Here is a 24,052-nt window from a genome sequence, read left to right as displayed (position 1 = left end):
TAGGGCTAATGTTAGGGTTAGTTTTAGGGTTAGGGTCAGGGTGAGGGATAGGGTTTAGGGGTAGGGTTATTGTTAGGGTTATGGTTAGGGTTATGGTTATGATTAGGGCTAGGGTTAGGGTGAGGGGGGTGAGGTTGAATGTGAGTTAGAGTTATGGTGAGGGTGAGGGTTTTTGTTAGGGTAAATTTAAGGTAAGGTTTAGGTTAGGGTTAAGTTTAGGGTGAGAGTGAAGTAGAGAATAAGATTTAGGGTTAGGTTTAGGCTCAGTTTTAAGTTTATGGTTAGGGTTAGGGTTAGGGTTTTAGGGTTAGGGACAGGGGTAGAGTTGTACGGTTAGGGATAGGATTAGGTTTAGGTTTAGTTTTACGGTTAGGGTTAGGGTTAGGGTTAGGGTTAGGAACCCTTAGATTTAGGGTTAGGGTGATGTTGAGTGTTATGTTGAGGGTGAGGGTTAGGTTTAAGGTTAAGGCTAAGTTTAGTGTGAGGATGAGGGTAAGGCTAGGGTTACAGTTAGGTTTAGGGTGATGTTGAGGATGAGTGTTAGAGTGATGGTTAGGGTGAGGGTGACTATGATGGTAAGGGTGAGATTTAGCGTTACGGTTAGGGTTAGGGTTAGGTTTTGGTTGAGGGTGAGAGTTGGGTTAGGGTTAGGGTTAGTGTGAGAGTGAGGGTAGGGTTAGGGTTAGGCTTAGGGTTAGGTTTAGGATTTTAATGTTAGGGCTGGGTTATGGTTATGTTTAGGTTCAGGATAGGTTTAGGGTTAGGGTTTGCATTAAGGTTAGGTTTAGGTATAGGGTTATAGTTAGGTTTAGGGTTTTAAAGTTAGGGTTTTAGGATTAGGTTAGGGTTAGGGTTAGGTTTGGGCATAGGTTTAGGATTAGCGTTAGGGTTAGAGTTAGGGTGGGATTGTGTTAGGGTTAGAGATAGGATAGTGTTCCGGTTATGGATAGAGTTAGGGTTAGGTTTAGAGTTAGTTACCCTTAGGGTTAATGTTGGGCTTAGGGTTAGGGTTAGGGTTCCTGTTAGAGTTAGGGTTAGGGTTAGGGTGAGGGTGTACTAGAGGATAAGGTTTACGGTTAAGGTTAGGCTCAGTTTTAGATTTTTGATTAGGGTTAGTGTTAGGGTTTTAGGGTTAGGGTTAGGGTTAGGGATAGGGTTAGAGTTGTAGGGTTTGTGTTAGGGTTAGGGTTAGGGTTACAGGTTAGGGTTAGGGCTAGGGTTAGGGTCAGGGTCAGGGTCATGGTTAGGATTAGGGTTAGGGTTTAGGTTTAGGTTTTGGGTTAGGGTTGGGGTTAGGGTTAGGGCTCTGGCTAGTGCTAGGTTTAGGGGTAGGGGTAGGGTTAGTGTTAGGGTTAGGTTTAGGGTTAGGGTTAGGGACCCTTAGGATTAGTTTTAGGATTAGGTTTAGGGTTAGGGTTAGGGCTAGGGCTAAGTTTATGATTATGGTTAGGGTTAGTGCTAGGGTTAGGGACCCTTAGGGTTAGGGTTTTGGTTAGGGAACCTTAGGGTTAGGGTTAGGTTTAGGGTTAGGGTGAGGGTAAGGGTGAAGTAAAGGATAAGTTTATGGTAAAGGTTATGCTCAGTATTAGGTTTATAGTTAGAGTTAGGGCTAGGGAACCTTAATGTTAGGGTTAGGGATAGTGATAGAGTTGTATGGTTAGTATTAGGGTTTGTGTTAGGGTTAGAGTTAGGGTTAGGGTAGGTTTCGGGTTAGCGTTAGGGTTATGATTTTGGCTTAGGGTTATGGTTAATGTTAGGTCTAGGGCTAGGTTTAGGGTTCGGGTATGGTTTGGGTTAGAGACTCTTATGGTTAGGGTTAGGGATAGGAACACTTAGGGTTAGGGTTAGGCTTAGGGGCTAGGGGTTAGGGTTAGGGTTAGGGTTAGGGTTAGGGTCAGGGTTAGGGTTAGGGTTAGGATTAGGATTAGGGTGAAGCTGAGGGTGAGGTTGAATGTGAGTTTGAGGGTTATGGTGAGGGGGAGAGTTTTTGTTAGGATAAAATTTAAGTTTAGGTTTAGGATTATATTTAGGATTAGGGTTAGAGTGAGTTTAGGGTTAGGGTTAATGTTAGGGTTAGCCTTAGGTTTAGGGTTAGGTTAAGGGTTAGTGTTCCAATTAAGGTTAGGGTGAGGGATAAGGGTTAGTGTTGGTATTTTAGGATTAGGTTTTGTGTTAGCCTTAGGGTTATTGTAGAGTTGGAGTGAGGATGAGGTGAGACTGAGGCTGGGGTTGATGTATAGTGTTAGGGTAAGGCTTAGGCTTAGGGTTAGGATGAGGTTGCGTGTGAGGGTGAGGGTTAGGGTTATGTTTATTATTATGGTTAGGGTTAAGGTTAGTGACCCTTGGGGTTATGGCTAGGGTTAGGGTTAGGCCTAGGGCTACGGCCATTGCTAGGTTTAGGGTTTAGGTTAGGGTTAGAGTTAGGGTTAACGTCAGGGATAGGGTTAGGGGTTAGGGTTAGAGTTAGTGTTAGAGTTAGGGTTATGGTTATGATTATGGTTAGGGTTATGGTTAGGGCTAGAGTTAGGGTTTAGGTTTAGGGTAAGTAAGTTATGATTATGGTTAGGGTTATGGTTAGGGCTAGGGTTAGGGTTAGGTTTAGGGTAAGTGTCAGGGATAGAGTTAGGGATAGAGTTCGTGTTGTAGGGTTAGTGTTAGGGTTAGGATTAGAATTAGGGTTAGGGTTAGGGTTAGGGTTAGGGTGAGGGTGAGGGTGAAGTAGAGGATAAGGTTTAGGGTTAGGTTTAGGCTCAGTTTCAGGTTTATGGTTAGGGAAAGAGTTAGGATTTTAGCGTTAGAGTTAGGGTTAAGGATATGGTTAGATTTGTAGGGTTCGGGTTAGGGATCGGATTAGGGTTCAGGTTGAGGTTAGGGTTAAGAGTTAGGATTAGGGTTAGGGTTAGGGTTAGGGACCCTTAGGGTTAATGATAGGGGTAGGGTTAGGGTTAGGATTAGGGTTCAGTTTATGGTTATGGTTAGGGTTAGGATTAGGGTTAGGGTTCGGGCTAGATCTAGGGTTAGGTTTAGGGTTAGGGTTAGGTTTAGAATTAGGGTTAGGGTTAGTTTTAGAATTAGGGTTAGGGTTAAAGCTAGATCTAGATTTATGGTTATGGTTAGGGACCCTTAGGGTTAGGGTTAGGTTTAGGGAACCTTAGGGTTAGGGTTAGGGTTAGGGTGAGGGTGAAGTAGAGGATAATGTTTAGGGTTAGGTTTAGGCTCAGTGTTTGGTTTATGGTTAGGGTTAGGGTTAGAGTTGTAGGATTAGTGTTAGGGTTAGTGTTAGGGTTAGGGTTAGGTTTAGGGTTAAAGGTTAGGGTTAGGATTAGGGTTAATGTTAGGGTTAGGGACCTTTAGGGTTAGGGTTAGGGTTAGGGTTAGTGTTAGGTTTATGGTAAGGGTTAGGGCTAGGGCTAGGGTTAGGGATAGGGTTAGGGGTTAGGGGTTAAGGGTTAGGTTTAAGGTTAGGGTTAGGGTTAGGATTAGGGATTAGGGTTAGGGCTACAGTTAGGGTTAGGTTTAGGGTTAGGTTTAGGGCTATGGCTATGGCTAGGGCTCGAGTTATGGTTATGGTTAGGGTTAGGGTTCGGGCTAGGGTTATGGTTAGTGTTAGGTTTAGGTTTAGGGACACTTACGGTTAGGGTTAGGTTTAGGGTTAGGGTCAGGGTCAGGGTCAGGGTCAGGGTTAAGATTAGAGTTAGTGTTAGGGTTCTGGATAGGGACCCTTAGGGTTAGGGTTAGGGTAAGGGTCAGGGATAGGTTTAGGGGTTAGGGTTAGGGTGAGGGTGAGGGTTATGGTTATGATTAAGGTTAGGATTAGGGTTAGGGTGTGGGTGAAGTAGAGGATAATGTTTAGTGTTAGGCTCTGTTTTAGGTTTATGGTTAGGGTTAGGGTTATACTTTTAGGGATAGGGCTAGGGATAGGGATATGGTTAGAGTTGTAGGGTTAGTGTTAGCGTTAGGAGTAGAGTTAGGGTTAGGGTTAGGGTTAGGGTGAGGGTGAAGGTGAAGTAGAGGATAAGGTTTAGGTTTAGGGTTAGGCTCCGTTTTAGGTTTATGGTTAGGATAAGGGTTAGGGTTTTAGGGTTAGGGTTAAGGTTAGGGATATGGTTAGAGTTGTAGTTTTCAGGTTAGGGTTCGGGTTAGGGTTAGTGTTAAGGGTTAGGGTTAGGGTTAGGGTAAGGGACCCTTAGGGTTAGGGTTAGGGTTAGGGTTAGAATTAGGTTTAAGGTAGGGTTAGCATTAGGGTTAGGCCTAGAGCTAGGGTTAGGTTAGGGTTAGGGTTAGGGAACCTTAGGGTTAGGGTTAGGGTTAGGGTTAGGAACCCTTAGGGATTGGGTTAGGTTAAGGGATCCTTAGGATTAGGGATAGGTTTAGTGTTAGGGACTCTTGGGTTAGTGTTATGGTTATGGTTAGGGTGAGGGTGAGGGTGAGGGTGAAGTAGAGGATTAGTTTTAGTGTTAGGGTTAAGCTCAATTTTAGGTTTATGGTTAGGGTTAGGGTTAGGGTTTTAGGCTTAGGGTTAAGATTAGGGATAGGGTTAGAGTTGTATGGTTAGGGTTAGGGTATGGGTGAGGGTGAAGTAGAAGATAAGGGTTAGGGTTAGGGTTAGGCTCAGTTTAAAGTTTATGGTTAAGGTTAGGGTGATGGTTTTAGGGTTACGGTTAGGGTTTGCGTTAGTGTTAGGGTCAGCGTTAGGGTGAGGATGAAGTAGAGGATAAGGTTTAGGGTTAGGGTTAGGCTCAGTTTTAGATTTATGGTTAGGGTTAGGGCTAGGGTTTTAGGGTTAAGGTTAATGTTAGGGATAGGGTTAGAGTTGTAGGGTTAGTGTTAGAGTTAGTGTTAGTGTTAGGTTTTGGGTTACGGTTAGGGTTAGGTTTAAGAAATATGGTTGGGGTTAGGGACCCTTAGGGTTAGGGTTAGGATTAGGGTTAGGGTTAGGGTTAGTGTTAGGGTTAGGTTGAGGTTAAAGTAGAGGATAATGTTTAGGTTTATGGTTATGCTCAGTTTTAGGTTTATTGTTAGGGTTAGGGTTAGGGATTTAGAGTTGTTCTTAGGGTTATGGATAGGGTTAGATTTGGAGGGTTAGTGTTAGGGTTGGGTTAGGGTTAGGATTAAGAGGCAGGGTTAGGGTTAGGGTTAATTACCCTTAGGGTTATTGTTAAGGTTAGGGTTAGGGTTAGGGTTCGCGTTAGGGTTTGGTTAAGGGTTAATTTTATGGTTAAGGCTAGGGCTAGGGCTAGGGTTAGGGTTAGGGTTAGGGTTAGGTTTAGGTTTATGGACCCTTAGGGTTAGTGTTAGAGTTAGGGACCCTTAGCGTTAGGGTTAGTGTTAGGGTTAGGTTTAGGGACCCTTAGAGTTAGGGTTAGGGTTAGGGATCCTTAGGGTTAGGGTTAGGGTTAGGGTTAGGGTTAGGTTTAGTAACCCTTAGAGTTAGGGTTAGGTTCATTGTCAGAGTCAGGGTCAGGGTCAGGGTTAGCATCAGGGTCAGGGATAGGTTCAGGGTCTGGGTTAGGGTGAGCATCAATGTTAGGGTTAGGATTAGGGTTAGGGTTAGCATCAGGGTCAGCGTCCTGGTCAGGGTTAGGGTTAGAGTTAGTGTTAGGGCCAGGTTCAGAGTCAGTGTCAAGGTAAGTGTTAGGGTTAGGGTTAGGGTTAGCGACCCTTAGGGTTAGGGTTAGGGTTAGGGACCCTTAGGGTTAGGGTTAGGGTTAGGGTTAAGGACCCTTAGGGTTAGGGTTAGGTTTAGGGACCCTTAGGGTTAGGGTTAGGGAACCTAGGGTTAGGGTTAGGGTCAGGGTTAGGTTTAGGGCTATGGCTATGGCTGGAGTTAGGTGTAGGGTTAGGGTTAGGGTTCAGGCTAGGGTTAGGGTAAAGGTTAGGTTTAGGTTTAGGTTTAGGGACTCTTACGGTTAGGGTTAGGGTTAGGGTTAGGATCAGGGTCAGGGTCAGGGTCAGGGGTAGCATCAGGATCAGGGTTAGGGTCAGGGTCAGGGTCAGGGTCTTGGTTAGGGTTAGGGTCAGGGTCAGGGTCAGGGTTAAGGTTAGAGTTAGGGTTAGGGTAGTGTTAGGGACCCTTAGGGCTAGGGTTAGGGTAAGGGTCAGGGATACGTTTAGGGGTTAGGGTTAGGATTAGGGTTAGGATTAGGGTTATGGTTATGATTAAGGTTAGGGTTAGGGTGAGGGTGAGGGTGAAGTACAGGATAATGTTTAGTGTTAGGCTCTGTTTTAGGTTTATGGTTAGGGTTACGGTGTTAGGGGTAGGGCTAGGGTTAGGGATATGGTTAGGGTTTTAAGGTTAGTGTTAGCATTAGAAGTAGAGTTAGGGTTAGGGTGAGGGTGAGGATGAAGCAGAAGATAAGGTTTAGGGTTAGTATTAGGCTCCGTTTTAGGTTTATGGTTACGAAAAGGGTTAGGGTTTTGGGATTAAGGTTAAGGTTAGGGATATGGTTAGAGTTGCAGTTTTCAGGTTAGCGTTCGGGTTAGGGTTAGCGTTAAGGGTTAGGGTTAGGATTAGGGTTAGGGTTAGGGACCCTTAGGGTTAGGGTTATGGTTAGGGTTAGGGTTAGGTTAAGGGATCCTTAGGATTAGGGATATCGTTAGTGTTAGGGACTCTTAGGGTTAGGGTTAGGGTTAGGATCAGGGTGAAGTAGAGGATAAGGATTAGTCTTAGGGTTAAGCTGAGTTGTAGGTTTATGGTTAGGGTTAGGGTTTTAGGGTTAGGGTTATGATTATGGATAGGGTTAGAGTTGTAGGGTTAGGGTTAGGGTTAGGGTGAGGGTGAGGTTGAGGGTGAAGTAGAAGATAAGGGTTAAGGTTAGGTTTAGGCTCAGTTTAAGGTTTATGGTTAAGGTTAGGGTGACGGTTTTAGGGTTAGGGCTACTGACCCTTAGGGTTAGGGTTAGGGCTAGGGTTAGGGTTCGCGTTCTGCTTAGGTTAAGGCTTAATGTTATGGTTATGGTTAGGGCTAGGGCTAGGGTTAGGGTTAGGGTTAGGGTTAGGGTTAGGTTTATGGACCCTTAGGGTTAGTGTTAGGGTTAGGGACACTTAGCATTAGGGTTAGGGTTAGGTTTAGGGACCCTTAGGGTTAGGGTTAGGGTTCCTTAGAGTTAGGGTTAGGGTTAGGATTAGGGACCTTTAGAGTTAGGGTTAGGTTTAGGGTTAGGTTCATGGTCAGAGTCAGGGTCAGGGTCAGGGTTAGCATCAGGGTCAGATTAGGTTCAGGGTCAGGGTCAGGGTCAGGGTTAGGGTGAGCGTCAAGGTTAGGGTTAGGGTTAGGGTTAGGGTTAGCCTCAAGGTCAAGTTCATAGTCAGGGTTAGGGTTATAGTTAGTGCTAGGGTCAGGGTCAGGGTCAGTGTCAAGGTAAGTGTTAGGGTTAGGGTTAGGTTTAGGGACCCTTAGGGTTAGGGTTAGTTTTATGGACCCTTAGGGTTAGGGTTAGGGTTAGGGTTAGGGTTAAGGACCCTTAGGGTTAGGGTTAGTATTAGGGAACCTTAGGGTTAGGGTCAGGGTTAGGTTTAGGGCTATGGCTATGGCTAGGGCTGGAGTTAGGTGTAGGGTTAGGGTTAGGGTTCAGGCTAGGGTTATGGTTAGTGTTATGTTTAGGATTAGGTTTAGGGACACTTACGGTTAGGGTTAGGGTTAGGGTTAAGATCAGGGTCATGGTCAGGGTTAGCGTCAGGATCACCGTTAGGTTCAGGGTCAGGGTCAGGGTCTTGGTTAGGTTTAGGGTCAGGGTCAGGATCAGAGTCAGGGTCAGGGTTAAGGTTAGAGTTAGGGTTAGGGTAGGGTTAGGGACCCTAAGGGATAGAGTTAGGGTAAGGGTAAGGGATATGTTTACGGGTAAGGGTTAGGGTTATGATTAAGGTTAGGGTTAGGGTTAGGGTGAGGGTGAAGTAGAGGATAATGTTTAGTGTTAGGCTCTGTTTTAGGTTTATGGTTAGGGTTAGGGTTACAGTTTTAGGGATAGGGCTAGGGTTAGGGATATGGTTAGGGTTTTAGGGTTAGTGTTAGCGTTAGGAGTAGAGTTAGGGATAGGGTTAGCGTTAGGGTGAGGGTGAGGGTGAAGTAGAGGATAAGGTTTAGGGTTAGGGTTACGCTCCATTTTAGGTTTATGGTTAGGATAAGGGTTAGGGTTTTAGGGTTAGGGTTAGGGTTACGGATATGGTTAGAGTTGTAGTTTTCAGGTTAGGGTTTGTGTTAGGGTTAGGGTTAAGTGTTAGGGTTAGGGTTAGGGTTAGGGACCCTTAGGTTTAGAGTTACAGTTAAGGTTAGGGTTAGGATTAGGGTTAGGGTTAGGGTTAGCGTTAGAGTTAGGATTAGGGTTAGGGTTAGGCCTAGAGCTAGGGTTAGAGTTAGGGTTAGGGAACCTTAGGGTTAGGGATAGAGTTAGGGTTAGGGACCCTTATGGTTAGGGTTAGGGTTAGGGTTAGGTTAAGGGACCCTTAGGATTAGGGATATGGTTAGTGTTAGGGACTTTTAGGGTTAGGGTTAGGGTTAAGGTTAGGGTGAGGGTGAAGTAGAAGATAAGGTTTATTGTTAGGTTTAAGCTCAGTTTTAGGTTTATGGTTAGGGTTAGGGTTTTAGGGTTAGGGTAAGGATTAGGGGTAGGGTTAGAGTTGTAGGGTTAGGGTTAGGGTGAGGGTGAGGGTGAAGTAGAAATTAAGGGTTAGGGTTAGGGTTAAGCTCATTTTAAGGTTTATGGTTAAGGTTTGGGTGACGGTTTTTGGGTTATGGTTAGGGTTAAGGATAGGGTTAGAGTTGTAGGGTTAGGGTTAGGATTAGGATTAGGGTTTGCATCAGGGTTAGGGTCAGGGTTAGGGTGAGGCTGAAGTTGAGGATAAGTTTTAGGGTTAGGGTTAGGCTCAGTTTTAGATTTATGGTTAGGGTTAGGGTGAGGGTTTTAGGGTGAGGGATAGTGTTAGGGTTAGGGTTAGCTTTGGGTTAGGGTTAAGGTTAGGGTTAGGGTTAGGGTTAAGAGTTAGGATTAGGGTTAGGGTTAGGGTTTGCGTTAGGGTTAGGTTAATGGTTAATGTTATAGTTATGGTTAGGGCTAGGGCTAGGCTTAGGGTTAGGGTTAGGTTTAGGTTTATGGACCCTTAGGGTTAGTGTTAGGGTTAGGTACCCTTCACGTTAGGGTTAGGGTTAGGGTTAGGTTTAGGGACCCTTAGGGTTAGGGTTAGAATTAGGGATCCTTGGGGTTATGGTTATGGTTAGGATTAGTGACCCTTAGAGTTAGGGTTAGGTTTAGTGTTCGGTTCATGGTCAGAGTCAGGGTCAGGGTCAGGGTTAGCGTCAGGGTCAGGGTTAGGTTCAGGGACAGGGTCAGGGTCAGGGTCAGGGTTAGGGTGAGCGTCAAGGTTAGGGTTAGGATTAGGGTTAGCGTCAGGGTCAGGGTCATGGTCAGGGTTAGGGTTAGAGTTAGTGTTAAGTTCAGGGTCAGGGTCAGTGTCAAGGTAAATGTTAGGGTTAGGGTTAGGGACCCTTAGGGTTAGGTTAGTGTTAGGGACCCTTGGGGTTAGGGTTATGGTTACGGTTAGGGTTAAGGACCCTTAGGGTTAGAGTTAGTGTTAGGGAACCTTAGGGTTAGGGTTAGCATCAGGATTAGGGTTAGGGTTAGGGTGAGGGTGAGGATGAAGTAGAGGATAAGTTTAGGTTTAGGTTTAGGGTTAGGGTTAGGGTTAGGTTTAGGGTTAGGGCTAGGGTTAGGGTTAGGATTAGTTTTAGGTTTTGGTTTAGGGACCCTTACAGTTAGGGTTAAGGTTAGGGTTAGGATCTGGGTCAGAGTTAGGGTAAGGGTTAGCGTCAGGATCAGGGTTAAGTTCAGGGTCTTGGTTAGGGTTAGGGTCTGGGTCAGGGTCAGGGTCACGGTTAGTGTCAGGGTTAGTGTTAGAGTTAGGGTTAGAGTTATGGTCAGTGTCAGGGTCAGGGTAAGGGTTAGGGTTAGATTTACAGTTATGGTCAGTGTCAGGGTCAGGGTAAGTGTTAGGGTTAGATTTACAGTTAGGTCAGGACAGGGTCAGGGTCAGGGTTAGGGTTAGGGTTTGAGTTAGGGTTAGGATTAGGGTTAGGGACCCTTAGGGTTAGGGTTAGGGTAAGGGGGTCAGGGATAGGGTTAGGGGTTAGGGTTAGGGTTAGGGTTAGGGTTATGATTAAGGTTAGGATTAGGGTTAGGGTGAGGGTGAAGTAGAGGATATTTAGAGTTAGGCTCTGTTTTGGGTTTATGGTTAGGGTTAGGGTTACAGTTTTAGGGATAGGGCTAGGGTTAGGGATATGGTTAGAGTTGTAGGGTTAATGTTAGGGTTAGGAATAGAGTTAGGGTTAGGGTGTGGGGGAGGGTGAAGTAGAGGATAAGGTTTATGGTTAGGGTTAGGCTCAGTTTTAGGTTTATGGTTAAGATAAGTGTTAGGGTTTTAGGGTTAAGGTTAGGGTTAGGGATATGGTTAGAGTTGTAGTTTTCAGGTTAGGGTTTGGGTTCGGGTTAGGGTTAAGGGTTAGGGTTAGTATTAGTGTTAGGGTAAGGGTTAGGGACCCTGATGGTTAGGGTTAGGGTTAGGATTAGGGTTAGGGTTAGGGTTAGGGTTAGCTTTAGGGTTAGGGTTAGGCCTAGAGCTAGGGTTAGTGTTAGGGTTAGGGTTAGGATTAGGGTTAGGGTTAGAGAACCTTAGGATTATGGATAGAGTTAGGGTTAGGGACCCTTAGGGTTAGCGTTAGGGTTAGGGTTATGGTAAGGGACCCATAGGATTAGGGATAGGGTTAGTGTTAGGGAATCTTAAGGTTAGGTTTACGGTTAGGGTGAGGGTGAGGGTGAAGTAGAAGATAAGATTTAGTGTTACGGTTAGGCTCAGTTTTAGGTTTATGTTTAGGGCTAGGGTTAGGGTTTTAGGCTTAGGGTTAGGATTAGGGATAGAGTTAGATTTGTAAGGTTAGGATTAGGGTTAGGGTTAGGAGTTAGGGGTTAGGTTTAAGGTTAGGTTAGGGTTAGGGTTCGAGATTATGGTTAGGGCTAGGGTTACAGTTAGGTTTAGGGTTAGGGTTAAGGCTATGGCTATGCCGAGGGCTCGAGTTAGGGTTAGGGTTAGGGTTAGGGTTTGGGCTAGGGTTAGGGTTAGGGTTAGTTTTAGGTTTAGGTTTAGGGAACCTTATGGTTAGGGTTAGGATTAGGGTTAGGGTTAGGATCAGGGTCAGGGTTAGCGTCAGGATCAGGGTTAGGTTCAAGGTCAGGGTCAGGGTCTTGGTTAAGGTTAGGGTCTGGGTCAGGGTCAGGGTCAGGGTTAGTGTCAGGGTTAGTGTTAGAGTTAGGGTTAGAGTTAGGGTCAGTATCAGGGTCAGGGTAAGGGTTAGGGTTAGATTTACGGTTAGGGTCAGGACAGGGTCAGGGTCAGGTTAGGGTTAGGATTTGAGTTAGGGTTAGGATTAGGGTTAGGGACCCTTAGGGTTAGGGTGAGTGTTAGGGTTAGGGTTATAGTTATGATTAAGGTTAGGGTTAGGGTTAGGGTGAGGGTGAAGTAGAGGATAATGTTTAGTGTTAGGCTCTGTTTTAGGTTTATGGTTAGGGTTAGGGTTACAGTTTTAGGGATAGGGCTAGGGTTAGGGATATGGTTAGGGTTTTAGGGTTAGTGTTAGCGTTAGGAGTAGAGTTAGGGATAGGGTTAGCATTAGGGTGAGGGTGAGGGTGAAGTAGAGGATAAGGTTTAGGGTTAGGGTTATGCTCCATTTTAGGTTTATGGTTAGGATAAGGGTTAGGGTTTTAGGGTTAGGGTTAGGGTTAGGGTTACGGATATGGTTAGAGTTGTAGTTTTCAGGTTAGGGTTTGTGTTAGGGTTAGGGTTAAGTGTTAGGGTTAGGGTTAGGGTTAGGTTTAGGGACCCTTAGGTTTAGAGTTACAGTTAAGGTTAGGGTTAGGATTAGGGTTAGGGTTAGGGTTAGCGTTAGAGTTAGGATTAGGGTTAGGGTTAGGCCTAGAGCTAGGGTTAGAGTTAGGGTTAGGGAACCTTAGGGTTAGGGATAGAGTTAGGGTTAGGGACCCTTATGGTTAGGGTTAGGGTTAGGGTTAGGTTAAGGGACCCTTAGGATTAGGGATATGGTTAGTGTTAGGGACTTTTAGGGTTAGGGTTAGGGTAAAGGGTTAGGTTTAGGTTAGGGTTAGGGTTAGGGACCCTTAGGGTTAGGGTTATGGTTAGGGTTAGGTTTAGGGTTAGGTTTAGGGTTAGCGTTAGGGTTAGGGTTATGGTTAGGGTTAGGTTAGGATTATGGCTAAGGCTGGGTTAGGGTTAGGGTTAGAGACTCTTATGGTTAGGTTTAGGGTTAAGGACCCTTAGGGTTAGGGTTAGGGTAAGGGGTTAGGGGTTAGGGTTAGGATTAGGGTTAGGGTTAGGGTTGGGATTAGTGGTTAGGGTTAGAGCTAGGATTAGGGTTAAGGTTATGGTTAGGGTTGAGGCTAAGGATAGAGCTAGGGTTCGGTTAGGGTTAGGGTTAGGGTTAGGTTTAGGGACCCCTAGGGTTAGGGTTAGGGTTAGGGATCCTTAGGGTTAGGGGTAGGGTTAGTGTTAGGATTAGGGACCCTTAGGGTTAGGGTTAGGGTTACGGTTAGTTTTAGGGTCACGTTCAGAGTCAGGGTCAGGGTCAGGGTCAGGGTTAGCGTCAGGGTTAGGGTTTGATTCAGAGTCAGGTTCAGGTCAGGGTTATGTTCAGGCTCAAGTTTAGGGTTAGGGTTAAGTTTAGGGTTAGGGTCAGGGTCAGGTTCAGTGTCAGGATTAGCCTTAGAGTTAGTGTTAGGGTCAGGGGGCAGGTTCAGGGTCAGGGTCAGTGTTAGGGTTAGGGTTAGGTGTAGGGACCCTTAGGATAAGGGTTAGGGTTAAGGACCCTTAGGGTTAGGGTTAGAGTTATTGTTAGGGCTAGGGCTAGGGTTAGTGTTAGGGTTAGGGGTTAGGGGTTAGGTTTAAGGTTAGGGTTTGGTTAGGATTAGGGATTAGGTTTAGGGCTACGGTTAGGGTTAGGTTTAGGGTTAGGTTTAGGGCTATGGCTATGGCTAGGGCTCGAGTTAGGGTTAGGGTTAGGGTTCGGGCTAGGGTTAGGGTTAGTGTCAGGTTTAGGTTTAAGTTTAGGGACACTTATGGTTACGGTTACGGTTACGGTTAGGATCAGGGTCAGGGTCAGGGTCAGGGTCAGGGTTAGCGTCAGGGTCAGGGTTAGGTTCAGGGTCAGGGTCAGGGTCTTGGTTAGGGTTAGGGTCAGGGTCAGGGTCAGGGTCACGGTTAAGGTTAGAGTTAGAGTTAGGGTTAGGGTTAGGGACCCTTAGAGTTAGGGTTATGGTAAGGGTCAGATATAGGTTTAGGGGTTAGGGTTATGGTTATGGTTATGGTTATGGTTATGATTAAGGTTAGGGTTAGGGTTAGGGTGAGGGTGAAGTAGAGGATAATGTTTAGTGTTAGGCTCTGTTTTAGGTTTGTGATTAGGGTTAGGTTATGGTTTTAGGGATAGTGCTAGGGTTAGGGATATGGTTAGAGTTGTAGGGTTAGTGTTCGCGTTAAGAATAGAGTTAAGGTTGGGGTTAGGGTGAGGGTGAGGGTGAAGTTGAGGATAAGGTTTATGGTTAGGGTTAGGCTCAGTTTTAGGTTTATGGTTAGGATAATGGTTAGGGTTTTAGGGTTAGGGTTAGGGTAAGGGATGTGGTTAGAGTTGTAGTTTTCAGGTTAGGGTTTGGGTTAGGGTTAGAGTTAAGGGTTAGGGTTAGGTTTAGGGTTAGGATTAGGGATCCTTAGGGTTAGGGTTAGGGTTAGTTTTAGGGTTAGAATTAGGGTTAGGGTTAGGCCTAGAGCTAGGGTTAGGGTTAGGGTTAGGGTTAGGGGTAGGGGTAGGTTTAGAGAACCTTAGGGTTAGGGATAGAGTTAGAGTTAGGGACCCTCAGGGTTAGGGTTAGGATTAGGGTTAGGTTAAGGGACCCTTAGGATTAGGGATAGGGTTAGTGTTAGGGACTCTTAGGGTTAGGGTTGGGTTTAGGGTTAGGGTTAGGGTGAGGGTGAAGTAGAGGATAAGGTTTAGTGTTAGGGTTAGGCTCAGTTTTAGGTTAACGGTTAGGGTTAGGGTTAGGGTTTTAGGGTTAGGGTTATTGTTAGGGATAAGGTTAGAATTGTAGGGTTAGTGTTAGGGTTAGTGTTATGGTTAGGGTTAGGGTTAGTGTTAGGGTTAAGAGATAGGGTTGGGGTTAGGGACCCTTAGGGTCACGGTTAGGATAAGGGATAGGGTTAGTGTTAGGGACTCTTAGGCTTAGGGTTAGGATTAGGGTCAGGGTTAGGGTGAGGGTGAAGTAGAGGATAAGGTTTAGTGTTAGGGTTAGGCTCAGTTTTAGGTTCATGGTTAGGGTTACGGTTAGGGTTTTAGGGTTAAGGTTAGTGTTAGGGATAGGGTTAGAGTTGTAGGGTTAGTGTTAGGGTTAGGATTAGGGTTAGGGTTAAGAGATATGGTTGGGGTTAGGGACCCTTAGGGTTAGGGTTAGGGTTAGGGTTAGGGTTAGGAGGAGGGATAGGGTTAGAGTTGTAAAGTTACTGTTAGGGTTAGGGTTAGGGGGAGGGCTGAGGGTGAAGTAGAAGATAAGGGTTAGCATTAGGGTTAGGCTCAGTTTAAGGTTTATGTTTAAGGTTAGGGTGATGGTTTTAGGGTTAGGGTTAGGGTTAGGGATAGGGTTAGAGATGTAGCGTTAGGGTTAGGATAAGGGTTTGTGTTAGTGTTAGTGTCAGGGTTAGGGTTAGGGTGAAGTAGAGGATAAGGTTAAGGGTTAGGGTTAGGCTCAGTTTTGGATTTATGGTTAGGGTTAGGGTTAGGGTTTTAGGGTTAGGGTTAGTGTTAGAGATAGGGTTAGGGTTGTAGGGTTAATGTTCGTGTTCGTGTTAGTGTTAGGGTTAGGGTTAGTGTTAAGAGATAGTGTTGGGGTTAGGGACCCTTAGGGTTAGGATTAGGATTAGGATTAGGGTTAGTGTTAGGGTTTGGGTGTGGTTAAAGTAGAGGGTAATGTTTAGGGTTATGGTTAGGCTCAGTTTTAGGTTTATGGTTAGAGTTAGGGTTAGGGATTTAGGGTTGTTCTTAGTGTTAGGGATAGGGTTAGAGTTGGAGGGTTAGTGTTAGGGGTAGGGTTAGGGTTAGGGTTAAGAGTTAGGGTTAGGGTTAGGGTTACTGACCCTTACTGTTAGGGTTAGTGTTGGTGTTAGGGTTAGGGTTCGCGTTAGGGTTAGGTTAAGGGTCAATAATATGGTTAGGGTTAGGGCTAGGGCTAGGGTTAGGGTTCGGGTTAGGTTTAGGTTTATGGACCCTTAGGGTTAGAGTTAGGGTTAGTGACCCTTAACGTTAGTGTTAGTGTTAGGGTTAGGTTTAGGGACCCTTAGGGTTAGCGTTAGGGTTAGGGATCCTTAGGGTTAGGGTGAGAGTTATGGTTAGGATTAGGGACCCTTAGAGTTAGGGTTAGGTTTTGTGTTCGGTTCATGGTCAGAGTCAGGGTCAGGGTCAGGGTTAGCGTCAGGGTCAGGGTTAGGTTCAGGGTCAGGGTCAGGGTCAGGGTTAGGGTGAGCGTCAAGGTTAGGGTTAGGGTTAGGGTTAGGGTTAGTGTCAGGGTCAGGGTCCTGGTCAGGGTTAGGGTTATAGTTAGTGTTAGGGTCAGGGTCAGGGTCAGTGTCAAGGTAAGTGTTAGGGTTAGGGTTAGGTTTAGGGACCCTTAGGGTTAGGGTTATGGTTAGGGTTAGGGTTAAGGCCCTTAAGGCTAAGATTCGTGGTAGGGAACCTTAGGGTTAGGGTTAGGGTCAGGGTTAGTGTTAGGGTTAGGGTGAGGGTTAGGATGAAGTAGAGGATAAGGTTAGGTTTAGAGTTATGGTTAGGGTTAGGGATATGGTTAGAATTGTAGGGTTAGTGTTATTGTTAGTGTTATGTTTAGGGTTAGGTTTAGGTTTAGGGTAAAGGATTAGGGTTAAGGTTAGAGTCAGGGACCCTTAGGGTTAGGGTTTGGTGTTAGGGTTAGGGTTAGGGTTAGGTTTAGGGTTAGCGTTAGGGTTAGGGTTAGGGTCAGGGTTATGGTTAGGGCTAGGACTAGGTTTAGGGTTAGGGTTGGGGTTAGGATTAGGGACTCTTATGGTTAGGGTTAGGTTTATGGACCCTAACGTTATGGTTAGGGTTAGGGTTAGGGGTTAGTGGTTAGGGTTAGGATTAGGGTTAAGGGTTAGGGTTAGCGTTATTGTTAGGGTTAGGGTTATCGTCCTTTAAGGTTAGTGTTAGGGTTAGTGTTAGGGTTAGGATTAGGTTTAGGTTTACAGACCCTTACGGTTAGGATTAGTGCTAGGGACCCTTAGGATTAGCGTTAGGGTTAGGGTTAGTGTCAGGGTCGGGGTCAGGCTCAGGGTTAGCGTCAGGATCAGTGTTAGGTTCAGGGTCAGGGTCAGGTCAGGGTTAGGGTTAAGGTCAGTGTCAGGGTCAGGGTCAGGGTCAGGGTCTGGGTGAAGGTTAGAGTTAGGGTTAGAGTTAGGGTCAGGATCAGGGTCAGGATAAGGTTTAGGGTTAGATTTAGGGTTAGGGTCATGTCAGGGTCAGGGTCAGGGTTAGGGTTAGGGTTAGAGTTAGGGTTAGGGTTAGGGTTAGGGACCCTTAGTGTTAGTGTTTGATTAAGGGTCAGGGATAGGGTTAGGCATTAGGGTTAGCGTTAGGGTGAGGGTTAGGGTTAGGGTTAGGGTTATGATTAAGGTTTGGGTTACGGTTAGGGTGAGGGTGAAATAGAGAATAATGATTAGTATTAGGCTCTGTTTTGGGTTTATGGTTAGGGTTAGGGTTACAGTTTTAGGGTTAGGAATATGGTTAGAGATGTATGGTTAGTGTTATGGTTAGGAGTAGAGTTAGGGTTAGGGTTAGGGCGAGGGTGAGGGTGAAGTAGAGGATAAGGTTTAGGCTCAGTTTTCGGTTTATGGTTAGGGTAAGGATTAGGGTTTTAAGGTTAGGTTTAGGGTTAGGGATATTGTTAGAGTTGTAGTTTTCAGGTTAGGGTTTGGGTTAGGATTAGGTTTAGGGTTAGAGTTAGGGTTAGGGACCCTTAGGGTTAGGATTAGGGTTAGGGTTAGGGACCCTTAGGATTAGGGTTAGGGTTAAGGTTAGGGAACCTTAGGGATAGGGTTATGGTTAGCGCTGCGGTTAGGTTTAGGGCTATGGATAGGGCTAGGTTTAGGGTTAGGTTTAGGATTAGGATTTTTGTTCTGATTAGGGTTAGGGTTAGGGTGAAGATGAGGGTGAGGTTGAATGTGAGTTTGAGGGTTATGGTGAGGGTGAGAGTTTTTGTTAGGGTTAAATTTAAGGTTAGGTTTAGGGTTTAATTGAGGGTTAGGGTTAGGGTGAGTTTAGGGTTAGGGTTAGTGTTAGGGTTGGCCTTAGGTTTAGGTTTAGGTTAAGGGTTAGTGTTAGGATTAGGGTTAGGGTGAGGGATAAGGTTTAGGATTGGGGTTTTAGGATTAGGTTTAGAGTTAGCCTTTGGGTTATTGTTAGGGTTAGAGTTAGGGTGAGGATGTGGTGAGACTGAGGCTCGGGTTGATGTATAGTGTTAGGGTAAGGCTTAGACTTATGGATAGGGTGAGGTTGAGTGTGAGCATGAGGGTGAGGATTAGGGTTATGTTTATTATTATGGTTAGGTTTAGGGTGAGTTTGAGGGTTAGGATGTATATGAGAGTTAGGGTGAGGGTTAGTGTTAGGGTTAGTGTTATGTTTAGACTTAGGGTTAGGTTTAGGATGAGAGTGAGGTTGAGAGTTAATGATAGGGTTACAGTGCCTGTGAGGGTGAGTGTGAAGGTGACGATTAGGGTGGGGGTTCAGGTAAATTTTAGACTTAGGGTAAGGGTTAGTGGGAGGTTGAGTGTGAGGGTGAGGGTGAGGGTTAGGATTAAGGTTAAGGCTTGGTTTAGTGTGAGCATGAGGGTAAGGGTAGGGTTATGGTTAGGTTTAGGGTGATGTTGAGGGTGAGTGTTACAGTGATGATTAGGTTTAGGGTGAGGGTGACTGTGATGGTGAGGGTGAGATTTAGGGTTACATTTAGGGTTAGGCTTAAGTTTTGGGTGAGGGTGAGAGTTAGGGTTAGGGTTAGGGTTATTTTGAGGGTGAAGGTTAGGGTTAGAGTTAGAGTTAGGGTTAGGGTTAGGGTTGGTTAGAGTTAGAGTTAGGGTTAGGGTTAAGATTAGTGGGAGGGTGAGTGTTAGGGTTGGGTTACGGTTATGGTTAAGGTCGGGATAGGTTTAGGGTTATGGTTTGCATTAAGGATAGGTTTAGGGTTAGGTTTAGGTATACGGTTACGGTTAGGTTTAGTAATTCAAAGTTAGGGGTTTAGGATTAGGGTTAGGTTAGGGGTTAGGCTTAGGATTACTGTTAGAGTTAGGGTTAGTGAGGGAATTGGGTTAGTCTTAGAGATTGGTTAGTGTTCGTATCAGGGTTAGGGTTGGTTTTAGGGTTAGGGTTAGGGTGAGGGTGAAGTAGAGGATAAGTTTTAGGTTTAGGGTTAGGGTAAGGGTTAGCATTAGGATTAGAGTTAGCGTGAGGGTGAAGTAGAGGATAATGTTTAGGGTTAGTGTTGGGCTAAGTATTTGGTTTATGGTTAGGGTTAGGGTTAGAGTTGTAGGGTTAGTGTTAGGGTTTGTGTTAGGGTTAGTGTTAGGGTTAGTGTTAGGTTTAGGGTTAAGGGTTAGGGTTAGGGTTAGAGTTAAGGTTAGGGTTAGGGACCTTTAGGGTTAGTTTAGGGTTAGGGTTAGGGTAAGGTTTAGATTTCGTTTTAGGGTTAGGGTTAGGGTTAAGTTTACAGTTAGGGTTAGTGCTATGGCTATGGCTAGGGCTCGAGTTAGGGTTAAGGTGAGGGTTAGGGTTCGGGCTAGGGTTAGGGTTAGGGTTAGTGTTAGGTTTAGGGACACTTACGATTAGGGTTAGGGTTAGGGTTAGGGACTCTTAGGATTAGCTTTAGGGTTGGGGTTATGGTCAGGGTCAGGGTCAGGTTCAGGGTTAGCGTCAGGATCAGGGTTAGGTTCAGGGCCAGGGTCAGGGTCAGGGTTAGGGTTAGGGTCAGGGTCAGTGTCAAGGTCAGGGTTAGAGTTAGGGTCAGGGTCAGGGTCATGATAAGGTTAGGGTTAGATTTAGGGTTAGGGTCAGGGTCAGGGTTAGGGTTAGGTTTAGGGTTAGGGTTAGGGTTAGGGACCCTTAGTGTTAGTGTTAGGTTAAGGGTCAGGGATAGGGTTAGGGGTTAGGATTAGTGTTAGTGTTAGGGTTAGGGTTAGGGTTATGGTTATGATTAAGGTTAGGGTTATGGTTAGGGTGAGGGTGAAGTAGAGGATGATGTTTAGTGTTAGGCTCTGTTTTGGGTTTATGGTTAGGGTTAGGGTTACGGTTTTAGGGTTAGGGTTAGGGTTAGGGATATGGTTAGAGATGTAGGGTTAGTGTTAGGGTTAGGAGTAGAGTTAGGGTTAGGGTGTGGGTGAGGGTGAAGTAGAGGATAAGGTTTATGGTTAGGGTTAGGCTCAGTTTTAGGTTTATGGTTAAGATAAGTGTTAGGGTTTTAGGGTTAGGGTTAGGGTTAGGGATATGATTAGAGTTGTAGTTTTCAGGTTAGGGTTTGGGTTCGGGTTCGGGTTAGGGTTAGGCTGAGGGTGAGGGTGAGGGTGAGGGTGAGGGTGAAGTAGAAGATAAGGTTTAGGGTTAGGGTTAGGCTAAGTTTTAGGTTTATGGTTAGGGTAAGGATTAGGGTTTTAGGGTTAGGGTTAGGGTTAGGGTTAGGGTTGGGGTTAGGTTTAGGGTTAGGTTTAGGGTTAGGGTTAGGGTTAGGGCTAGAGCTAGGGTTAGGGTTAGGGTTAGGGTTAGGGACCCTTAGGATTAGGGTTAGGATTAGGGTTAGGGTTAGGGTTAGGTTGAGGGTGAAGTAGAGGATAAGGTTTAGGGATAGGGTTAGACTCAGTTTCAGGTTTATGGTTAGGGTTCGGTTTAGGGTTTTAGAGTTAGGATTAGGATTAGGGATAGGGTTAGAGTTGTAGGGTTAGGATTAATATTATGGTTATGTTTAAGGTGAGGGTGAAGTAGAAGATAAATTTTAGGGTTAGGATTAGGCTCAGTTTAAGGTTTTTGGTTAGGGTTATGTTTTTAGGGTTAGGTTTAGGGTTAGGGGTAGATTTGTACGGATAGGGTTAGGGTTAGGGTGAGGGTGAAGTAGAAGATAAGGTTTAGGGTTAGGGTTAGGCTAAGTTTTAGGTTTATGGTTAGGGTAAGGATTAGGGTTTTAGGGTTAGGGTTAGGGTTAGGGTTAGGGTTGGGGTTAGGTTTAGGGTTAGGTTTAGGGTTAGGGTTAGGGTTAGGGCTAGAGCTAGGGTTAGGATTAGGGTTAGGGTTAGGGACCCTTAGGATTAGGGTTAGGATTAGGGTTAGGGTTAGGGTTAAGTTGAGGGTGAAGTAGAGGATAAGGTTTAGGGATAGGGTTAGACTCAGTTTCAGGTTTATGGTTAGGGTTCGGTTTAGGGTTTTAGAGTTAGGATTAGGATTAGGGATAGGGTTAGAGTTGTAGGGTTAGGATTAATATTATGGTTATGTTTAAGGTGAGGGTGAAGTAGAAGATAAATTTTAGGGTTAGGATTAGGCTCAGTTTAAGGTTTTTGGTTAGGGTTATGTTTTTAGGGTTAGGTTTAGGGTTAGGGGTAGATTTGTACGGATAGGGTTAGGGTTAGGGTTAGCGTTAGTGTTTGGGTCAGGGTTAGGGTGAGGGTGAAGTAGAGGATAAGGTTTAGGCTCAGTTTTAGATTTATGGTTATGGTTATGGTTAGGGTTTAGGGTTAGTGTTAGTGTTAGGGATAGGGTTAGAGTTGTACTGTTAGTGTTATTGTTAGTGTTGGGGTAGGGTTAGGTTTAGGGATTTAGGGTTGTTCTTAGGTTTAGGGATAGGGTCAGAATTGTAGGGTTAGTGTTAGGGTTAGGGTTAAGGGTTAGCGTTAGGGACCCTTAGGGTTAGTGTTAGGTTTGGGGTTAGCTTTAGGGTTAGGGTTATGGTTAGTCTTAGGGCTAGGGCTAGGGTTAGTGGTAGGGTTAGGGTTAGGGTTAGTGATCCTTAGGGTTAGTGTTAGGATTAGGGACCCTTAAGGTTAGGGTTAGGTTTAGGGCTAGGTTTAGGGTTAGGTTTAGGTTAGGGTTACTTTTACGGTTAGGGTTAGGGTTATGGTTTTGATTAGGGTTAGGTTTAGGTTAGGGTGAAGCTGAGGGTGAGGTTGAATGTGAGTTTGAGGGTTATGGTGAGGGTGAGAGTTTTTGTTAGGGTTAAATTTAATGTTAGGTTTAGGGTTATATTTAGGGTTAGGGTTAGGGTGAGTTTAGGGTTAGGGTGAGTTTAGGGTTAGGGTTAGTGTTAGGGTTAGCCTTAGGTTTAGGGTTAAGTTAAGGGTTAGTTTTATGGTTAGAGTTAGGTGAGGAATAAGGGTTAGGATTGGCGTTTAAGGATTAGGTTTAGAGTTAGCCTTATGGTTATTGTTAGGGTTAGAGTTAGGGTGAGGATGAGGTGAGACTGAGGCTGGGGTTGATGTATCGTGTTAGGGTAAGCCTTAGGCTTAGGGTTAGGGTGAGTTTGAGTGTGAGTGTGAGTGTGAGGGTTAAGGTTAAGGTTAAGGGTAGGTTTAGTGTGAGTATGAGGGTAAGAGTAGGGTTACGGTTAGGTTTAGGGTGATGTTGAGGTTGAGTGTTACAGTGATGGTTAGGGTTAGGACGACGGTGATTGTGATGGTGATGGTGAGATTTAGGGTTTTGGTTAGGGTTAGGGTTACGTTTTGTGTGAGAGTGAGAGTTAGGGTTAGGATTAGGGTTAGGGTTAGACTTTTATTGTTAAGGTTGAATTATGGTTATGGTTCAGTTCAGGATAGGTTCAGGGTTAGGGTTTGCATTAAGGTTAGGGTTAGGTATAGCGTTACATTTAGGTTTAGGGATTTAAATTTAGGGTTTTAAGATTAGGTTAGGGTTAGGGTTAGGTTTGGGGTTAGGCTTAGGATTAGTGTTAGAGTTAGTGTAAGGGTGGTGGTTAGGTTATTGTTAGAGATAGGGTAGTTTTCTGGTTAGGGATGGGGTTAGGGTTAGGGTGAGGGTGAAGTTTAGGTTTAGGGTTAGGGACCCTTAGGGTTAGGGTTTTGCTTAGGGTTAATATAGGGTTAGCATTAGGGTTAGGGTTAGGGTTAAGGTGAGGATGAAGTAGAAGATAAGGTTTAGGGTTAGTGTTAGGCTCAGTTTTAGGTTTATGGTTAGTGTTAGGGTTATGGTTTTAGGGTTAGGTTTAGGGTTAGGGATAGGGTTAGAGTTGCAGGATTAGTGTTAGGGTTAGGGCTAGTGTTAGTGTTAGGGTTCAGGTTAGGGTTAGGGTTAGGTTGAGGGTAAAGTAGAGGGTAAGTTTTAGGGTTAGGGTTAGGCTCAGTTTTAGGTTTATGGTTACGGTTAGAGTTAGGGTTTTATGTTAGGGTTAGGGTTAGGGATAGGGTTAGAGTTGTAGGGTTAGTGATAGGGTTAGGGTTAGGTTGAGGGTTAGGGATAGGGTTAAGGTTAAGAAATAGGGTTAGGGTTAGGGTAAGTGTTAGGGTTAGGGACCCTTAGGGTTAGAGTAAGGGTTAAGGTCAGCGTTACAGTTATGATTAGGGTTAGGGGTAGGACTAGGGTTAGGGTTAGGGTTAGGGACCCTTAGGGTTAGAGTTACGGTTAGGGACCCTTACGTTTAGGGTTAGGTTTAGGGTTAGCGTTAGGGTTAGGGTTAGGATTAGGGTTAGGGTTATATTTAGGGTTAGGGCTAGGGCTATTGCTATGTTTAGGGTTTGGGTTAGAGTTAGAGTTAGGGTTAGGGTCAGGGATAGGGTTAGGGGTTAGGGTTAGGGTTAGGTTTAGTATTAGGGTTAGGGTCCCTTAGCTTTAGGGTTAGGGTTAGGGCTAGGGTTAGGGTTAGGTTTAGGGTTAGGGTCAGGGTTAGCTTTATGGGTAGGATTAGGGTTAGGGTTAGGGTTAGGGCTAGAGCTAGGGTTAGGGTTAAGGTTAGGAATAGGGTTAGGGACCCTTAGGGTTAGGGATAGGTTTAGGGTTAGGGACCCTTATGGTTAGGGTTAGGGTTAGGGTTAGGTTTAGGGTTAGGGTTAGGTGAGGGTGAAGTAGAGGGTAAGATTTAGAGTTAGGGTTAGCCTCAGTTTTAGGTTTATGGTTAGGGTTATGTTATGATTTTAGGGTTAGGGTTTGGATTAGGGATAGGGTTAGAGTTGTACGGTTAGGGTTAGCGTTAGGGTTAGGGTTAGGGTTAGGGTTTAGAGTTAGGGTTAGGGTTAGGGTTAGCGTTAGTGTTAGTGTTAGAGTTAGGGTAAAATAGAGGATAATTTATGGTTATGGTTAGGCTCAGTTTTAGGTTTATGGTTAGGGTTAGGATTGGGGTGAGTTTAGGGTTAGGGTTAGTTTTAAGGTTAGCCTTAGGTTTAGGGTTAGGTTAAGGTTTAGATTTAGGGTTTGTGTTAGGGTGAGGGATAAGGGTTAGGATTGGCGTTTTAGGATTAGGTTTAGAGTTAGCCTTAGGGTTATTGTTAGTGTTACAGGTAGGGTGAGGATGTGGTGAGACTGAGGCAGGAGTTGATGTAAGTGTTAGGGTAAGGCTTAGGCTTATGGTTAGGGTGTGGTTGAGTTTGAGGGTTAGGGTGAGGGTTAGAGTTATGTTTATTATTATGGTTAGGTTTAGGGTGAGTTTGAGGGTTAGGGTGAAGGTGAGAGTTAGGATGAGGGTTAGTGTTAAGGTTAGTGTTATGGTTAGGGTTAGGTTTAGGATTAGGGTGAGATTGAGGTTGAGAGTAAAGGTTAGGTTACGGTGAGTGTGAGAGTGAGTGTGAATGTGAAAATTAGGGTGGGTGTTAGGGTAAATGTTAGGCTTAGGGTAAGGGTTACAGTGAGGTTGAGTGTGAGGGTGAGGGTGATGGTTAGGTTTAAGGTTAAGGCTAGGTTTAGTGTAAGGATGACCGTAAGGATAGGGTTACAGTTAGGTTTAGGGTGATGTTGAGGGTGAGTGTTACAGTG

Source organism: Megascapheus bottae, chromosome 7 (assembly GCF_031878675.1).
Source record: "Megascapheus bottae isolate mThoBot1 chromosome 7, mThoBot2.hap1, whole genome shotgun sequence".
Lineage (NCBI taxonomy): Eukaryota > Metazoa > Chordata > Mammalia > Rodentia > Geomyidae > Megascapheus > Megascapheus bottae.
Note: the sequence above shows the minus strand (reverse complement) of the source record.